The sequence below is a fragment of the Acanthopagrus latus genome, chromosome 19 (assembly GCF_904848185.1).
Source record: "Acanthopagrus latus isolate v.2019 chromosome 19, fAcaLat1.1, whole genome shotgun sequence".
Lineage (NCBI taxonomy): Eukaryota > Metazoa > Chordata > Actinopteri > Spariformes > Sparidae > Acanthopagrus > Acanthopagrus latus.
In genome coordinates this window covers 13,378,481-13,386,407 of record NC_051057.1, presented here as the reverse complement: position 1 = coordinate 13,386,407, position 7,927 = coordinate 13,378,481, and positions in this window count along the sequence as shown.

Here is a 7,927-nt window from a genome sequence, read left to right as displayed (position 1 = left end):
GGTGCAAACATAATGACATTCCCATCAGGCTGTATGTTGTGTTACATGTTAATTAGCAAATGTTAGCATGCTGACGCGACTGGCACCTGCTATCTTCTGTGTTTTTCACAGCAGTTCTCACTAAAACTAGTGCAAGCAGGTTGGTGGAAGAAGAAGACGTGATATGAAGCCTCCAGCAGCCCCCTGTGTAGGCCAAAACAGTCACAACGGTAAAAACACCCTGCTGCCTGGTCTGTCTTGACGCGTAAAATGTTTCACTTTGCAGAAGAGTTGCCACTGAAAGCGTGAACTGTCCCTGGATAACAGTGACATCTGGTCAACCTAACGTTAGCACACTGATGTTAGCATTAGCTCAAAGCAGCGCTGTAAGTCTTATTACAGTTGGATTGGAGTTTGTAGATGTTTTTACAATGTGTTTTTACAAAAACTTGAGGATATGTAGCACTTATTTTCTTGCTGACATCATACCTCTTAACTGAAACACTCAACACTTCACCACAGCTCCTGTCCCAGATCTGATTTATAGCTGAATTTAATTAATGACCCAACAAAAGCAAACAATTTTGTAATTACATTAAAGATATTAGATTTCTAGTTTGCTGCCACACAATTAAATACAAAACTATCCATGATAATAAATGTCATCTGGTGTACGTTATTCAAAACCAGAGTCCGGACCCAGCTTACATCTAATAGCTTTAAGCTAATATTTGCCCGGTTATTATTCTCGTGGGTTATCTTTGAAATGTGCTATTGTCTGAGCAATATTTGCAGAAAAGCCACACCTGCGGCAAAAGGCAGGCCCGTGTCACAAAGACGATATTATCTCTCCAGCTGAGCTTGATGAATTTCCTGCATCAGGTTGTGTTACATGAAAAAAAAAAACGAAGTACCTGCAGAAGAATATGGTTTGTGTTTGTTTGGGAAATGTGCGGTGGATAATAATTTCACGTAATGAAGTGGTAGATGGAAGAGAGGGGTCAGGAAGACCGAGCGCTGTGTGCATGTGTGTGTTTTGACTAAATTTGTTTCGGGCATTGCCTTTATGAATGCGCAGTGACAATACGATTTGACTACTCGTTTAGCCGTTCGGACGGAGAATGTGTATTTAGCAGTGAAGTGGCACCGACAGCATGGAATGCTGCACCTGTCGAATGGTGCCGCAACTGCTGACGGGTCGGCTGCTGAGCTCCGGTGCTGGAAGGGGCTTCTGGGGACTAAATTATACATTCATGCCATTATGCAGAGGGCACACTGCACACTGCACACTGCGAAGATGTCATTTCGTACATGCTTGCCCACACGCTCACCCATTCATTCAGTAACAGCTATCGCTAATACGCATAAAAACATTATTTCCCATTTTTACATATGTGCCCTGATTTACATATCGCTTGTGGTAACTCAGAGCAGGACATCCTCAAGGCAACACGGGCGAATATCCGTGACACAAGTCAACATAACAGCTATTTACAGCTCGCTTTGAGTGCAAAGTGGAAAAAAAAGCCTCTCATTGGTTTAAAATGTGTTAAAGGGGCATGTTAATGCGTCACTGTACACAAAAGTGGCTGAGAACAGCGATATGCAGAGTGCTTTATCCGCACAGCTGTCAATCAGAGGTTCACAGGGCCTAAGTGGTGTGAGGAAGGGTGTGTGCAGTCCCTGGTAACATGTGGCACTGCGTTGGTGCTCCATCACTTATAAATGAGGTTACCTCTTAAGAGTGGCTCTGTCCTCGGTGGGGGTGGGGGGGCTGCAGGCCTGGCTGTCAGACTGCTTTTTTTGACACTCTATTTGTTCGCCCTGGAACTGTACTCAGCATGTTTGACTATTCAATAAAAAAAAAAAAAAACATTGCTGACTTACGATCAAACAAAAAGTCACTTTCCTGTCCGCTGAACCGACACGACCCGACACTACTTTTAATAAAAGGATAAACGAGTTGAGCTTGTTCCAGGGAAGCTTTTTTTTTTCTTTTTCATGTCCGACAGCGACAAGCTTGTCAGGCACTGTAAATGACTCCGAAACAAGGATGCAAATTTTCATTATGAATGTGTTTTGCACGGGGAATCTCTTTAGTCATACTGGGGATTAGACTATTTTCCAAGCAGACAATTAACAGCTCGGAGGCATGATTTTCAGGCTTTCCTGAGATGTGGAGTTATGCCAGAGACACAAGCGAACTGAACGCCTCCCTCGCTTTTCTTCCGCTTTTACCTCGAGGCAAATGAAAACACACCCGGAGGTACTGGTGTTAGTAACAAAAGTGAAAAAGGTGAAGTAATTATTCCTCAGATTATTCCACACTGCAGTGAATGGATTAAGCACTTGACATCAGCTGCTCAGCATTCATGTTGTTAACTCAGTCTTCAGCGTGAGTAAACACCGTAATGAATAATGAGTGTGTCGGTATTTGATTTCCCTCTGTGCGAGTCTTTATTCAGTCAGATTTCCTATCCAGTGTGAGACAGCACTTTTTTTCAGGGGCCCGTTGCTGTAAATATTGTATTTCTAAACAAAATCCTGTTCCCCCTCATTATCCTCTATAGAAAAAACTAGAAAAAATTAAAAACAAAATAAAAGCAAAACCATGAAAGATTCAACGGCGGTTGGCGAGTTTCACAACAAGCAAACACTTTTGACAGAACGCTATTCCGTTTGATGCAACTTTCATGGTTTTTAAATTTTAATTCTTGCCTCTTACAAGCTAACAACGAAGATGTCCCGAACGAGGGACTGATGGGGACAGATATGAGACGTGACGGCTTTATAGAGGTGGGAATTCTTCTCTGTTTTCTGCTCCGATTCATGTTTTAAGAGGTTATCTCTGATCCTAACCCCTGGAAATGTTTCCCTTGTAGGGCTGAATGTTAGTTTAGACAGCATGACACGATAACGCTGAAGCTATTGGTGTGTGACAAGCTGAGCGGTCCGAGCTGTATCGGACATGAGAACTAACGCGAGATCCGACGGTCCCTTCCTCCCAGACGATTCAAAGTGTTCTGTCTGATCTGGATCATTCTGTCTCTCTCTCTATTTCTCTCCTCGTTGTTTTCCATCCCTCCCGAACCCCAGCTGGCCTGAGCTAAGCTGAGGTGAGCTCAACTGTATTGTCTTGAGACCACTGTGAGCATTATGACTGCTGGAACCCCCCCTGAGGTCTAAATCCTTGATCCTGATGCCTGTGATTATCTGTGTGGATTCGCACAGGTCAAATTGGAAAAACAATCATGAACCGCACAGGCTGCCGCTGCTGCTTGTCAGATCAGAGACAGTATCTTTCTATCCCATCCCAGCTACACCATCTGCTCAGTTTGTTGGGCCGTGCCCTCACACACTTGTTAGCGGAGCGCTGTTTTTGTCAGTATTACAAAGGTTTTTATCCTTAAATTCTTCCAGGATCCACTTTGCTGCTGTATTGGTATTCATTTTGCAGCTGTTGTTTGTGATACACATATATACTGTGTCATCTCTACACGTGCTGCAGGTGTCCCTACAACGATTCGTCGTGATGAGCTCAGGGTCAGAGGTTTGTTTTGAGTCGATCGCACCAGAGCAGTTCTCATGCCGCGCAAATCCGCAAAAACTGCAGACCACGCCCGGAGAAGAGGGGGATTTGTGTTGCGACTGCTTCCGGAAAAAGCGATCAATGCGCTTCAAGTGCATCTCACGGTGATACCTGCAGTACTTCTTCCCCTGAGCCCACCTTTAATCCTCTTTAAACAGTATTATTCCATCTGTCAATGCCGTGCTCCGTGCCAGTCATTAACACTAAACTTACACTAAAGCCCCCGGCCTGGTGGGCCCTCTCTTCTGCCGCGGCTTATAGTGTCAGCAACAGATAAGTTAGGTTCAAGTCAGAGATAACCAGCAGGTTTAAAGCTTGAGATATCAGCTAGCAGATACACTTACCGGTAAGTAATGTGTGAATTAGTTGTGCTGCGTTGAGCTAAAGTGCCAGTTCTTTTGTTGAATCAGAATTCTGGTATTTCAACACCTGATCCTTAATATTTACATGAGTCGGTGTGTAAATGATTCATACTCACCAAAAGTTTTGGAATCAGCCCAGTAGATCGACTCTGCTGGCAGCGGCAACGTGGCTGCTGTGGAGCCAACATGATCCTTTGGGGTTTCTGCGACTGTCAAATACTAACTCAACGTGCTGATTTGAGCCACCGACTGAGGTTTTTACTGAAAGTGTCTCGAGGGATTTCAGAGCGAGACTTCTCCTCGAACAAGACTTGTGTCTGGTTACAGAGAGGATCTTATTATTCAACAAAAATGACTATCTCTGTAAAGGTGTTGTGTTGTTTTAGTGTTACATAATCTGAATCCTTCACAGTTTCCGTTCCTATCTTAGAGGATATGGTGACCACATTTCATATAAGGCTACCTTGAGGTCATATATTAGTAATTTAACTCAAGCTCAATGTTTTGCCAGTTTGCTTAGATGGATAAGCCAACTGCTGCGTAGCTAACTGAGCAAAAACTGACATTTACTACGTCTAAATATTTAGTAGCATCAGCTCATCTCTGTTTGGTTTTCATGGAGGGATGTGTAAATCTACACTTCCTGTAGAAAACAATTGAGAGCTGAAAACTGGTGCAGCACTCGTGTATATGCATCCCTGAGGAAACAGCTTACGTTTTGTTCGCTGCTTCTAAAGGTAAAAGTAGATTTTGGAGCCATTGGTTTCTGAAGTTTTGACAGAGTTTTAGATTGGTCATGTACATGTAGAATGACCAGTGCATCGTACAAACAGTCTTTGCGGATCAGTGAGTCACGGTTAACTCCACTGCTTGGCCCAGACAAAGCTTGTTAACCGTGACACCGAGGCGGGTTACGCCTGGGTTAGATCTAGCTGACCACCCGGGTATCAGGGGCGAAAGCGGTTTACTTATACTTGTATCGTGTAATCGCTCATCGTTTGTGTATGCACACAGCGAGGAAATGCGAGGTTCAATAATCAACATACAAGTGTACAAGCTCCTGCTTATTTAATAAAGCTGAGTGTCGGGAAAGAAACCAAGTGAGAGTTTATGTGATCATCAGGATGCAGGGAGAGATGGAAGACAGAGATTAGACTGGAAGGCTGAGCGGATAAAAAAAAAAAAAGGGAAAAAATGAAAGGACAGAGAGGAGATAGAGATGAGATTCGAGCCACTCTAGGATGCCCTGTTTTCTTGGCCTTATTTAGTGATTGAGGATGTGTGAGCTTGTGGACTGACAGGCATTGTGGGTAATGAACTGTCTCCACTCCACTGCGACCATTATTCTGAAGGTCAATGGACGGGGTCAAGACAACCAGCTTCACGGACCGATACCTTCCAAACTGTGGTAACGAGCGGTCGGCTTCCCCGTCTCACTTCACTGAGCCACTCTCGGCGGTGAGCGGCTCTGAACAGTCACACTTGGCACTTCCTACCACACAAGTCTCCACATACAGTTTTGAACTCACTCATCTTTCTTGACTTTCTTTTTTTTTGATAACTCAGGCTTAAAGAGGCACTATGTAGCTCTGGAGAAGAAATTCAACCTCAGATTTTTTTACTATTTACAATATAAATGAGGTTATGATACAAAATCTGAAGCTAGAAAGGTGGCAGGGTCCGCTGCATCTAAATAAAGTAAAACAATATGAAACCTTGTTGTCCATTGGGATCATTTTGTTTATTCAGTCATGAAAACAAAGAGGGTTTTCTTCCCCAAAAGCTACGTAGTGCTCCTTTAAGCTGATGTGGGGTCCTTGTCAATCACAAATCACCGGTTGATTCAGGGAAAAACAAGCCATGCAGGAGGAGCTGAGCCTTGTGTGTTCATCATTTGTAAAGCTGAACTGTAAATCCTCCACAAGGCACCAGGGCTTTGAAATTGAATCTTGCACTATTTCCTAATTAGAATGTGTATCCCCAAAACGACGTAGTGCCCCTTTAATCACAGGTCTGCTTTACGGCTCTCCATTTCTCCCAGCTAGCGATGTAGCTGTGGAAAAGACAGATGCAGTTTGAGTGTGCCAGAGTGAGACTGACTGTGAAAATGAGCTGCAACATTTAGCTAATGAGCATGACACCACCTTGTGGAGACAAAACAGATTTCTGACAGGGAACGCACACGCCGAGGCACTTGATAAAGGCCGTCACTGCCACAGCCACCCCTGAGCATCACACTGTGCTTAGACAGGCAGCGCTGTTACAATTTCAATTGGAGAGGAAATGCTTATCTTTCAAATGTACCAACATGCCCGTGGAGTCCCGCAGCATCCCAGAAAAAAAATGAATTAAAAAAACGTGGCACCTCTTATTAATCCTTTTTTTACCTTGTGGCCACAGTCTATCCCACTTCTTCTCCCAGAAATTGCTGCATCAAGGACATTAGTTTTGAAATGTGTTCCCACTTCGCAGTTTGAGAGGAAACACCAAATCAAACAGTGCATTTTCTCGACCCCACCACCACCACCCAACTCCCCAAAAAAATCCAATCGGGGCTGATGAATTTGAAATTGATGGCAAATCTTTATGAGAGCGGGCACTAACTCAGGTGATGAGAGCCACGGCGAGAAAAAAAAAAAGAGAGAAATGAGAGCGAGGAGAGGCGGTAAGAGAGATAGCGAGGTGGAGACAGCTCGACAGAGGGAGGGCGAGGAGGGGAGGGGGGAGGGGAGCGAGGATGCACCGGTAGATTTATGGTTTCTTGTTTAGAGCATACTGCTGAAACAGACTCATAAATGTTTTTGATGGTCGGCAAATAAATAACTCCCGGTGTGTCTGCTCAGCACACAATAAATAATCCTAAAAAGTTTAATCATTCTCTCTCCCTTCCCGATTTATTTTGCGGATATTTATGTGAGTTCACGCTGTACGCGCTGTCAGGAGCCCACGGCCGAGGCAGAGGCATCCTGAACCCACGTGTCACCTTCAAATCTGTGAGATTTTTCCGGTGTTAAGCTGGCGAGATTGTGAGGCGCCCACACGAGGGGGAAACAAGCCCTTTTGCTTCCCTTTTTTCGCATCTGAACCTCACATCACTCTGCGCGGTGATTTCAGTGTATTTTGCTGAGAGCCGTGTTCAACCCTTGCACCTCCTCCTCTCCCACAGCAAAACAGCTTCCCACATGCACAGGTCAAGATGCTCACTGTGAAGGTGCCCTCTCTGTAACGCTCTACTCATTATAACGGCAGAACCAAGCTGCACAAAGGAGAGAAGCGCGGATGTGTTCGTGGGTGCACGTGGCATGCATGTGCGCCACAGCCGCGCGTGCATCCTCTCATCAGATGCATTTCCGCGTGGGAAGAGCAGCGGTGCATGTGCCGGAGCCCGTGATTGACCAGTGTGTGGGACTGCACCTGTGTGTGTGTGTGTGTGTGTGTGTGTGTGTTTGTGTGTGAGCTCATGTGTTGGCGGAGGTTTCCCTGGAGAAGCCGAGCGACGGAGCTGACCTTGCAGTAAAAAAAAAAAAAAAAAAAAGCAATAATTTATTCATTGGTATTGCACAAATTTCTCTCTATCTTCGGTCAGGTGTGCGGCTGTTATCTCAGCTGTTCTAAAGCATCTCTTCCTCGCAACTCCGGCGGATTATTGATTCCTACGAACGCTGTGTCTTTAGTTTAAGACACCAAGATGGAAGATCATAATTTATGATCAGCGATCATTCAGTAGCTTCTCCTTCGCTTGGAGTCAGTAGCGCACCCCCGTCCAACTTTACCAACCCCTCGCTGCATTGTGTATTTTTAAACCCTGACGCTTAACCTCGCTGTAAAAACGTCTCTTATCGGACAGAGTCCAGCTGGCAATGTCAAACAGATGGCTTTATACCCTCTAGGGTTTCCATTCAGAATAAATTAGTTCAATAAAATACCAAGAGGAGCACTTGGAGAGCGGACAATTAAACACCTTGCATAGAACACAGTTGAGCTGTATTTCAAATGA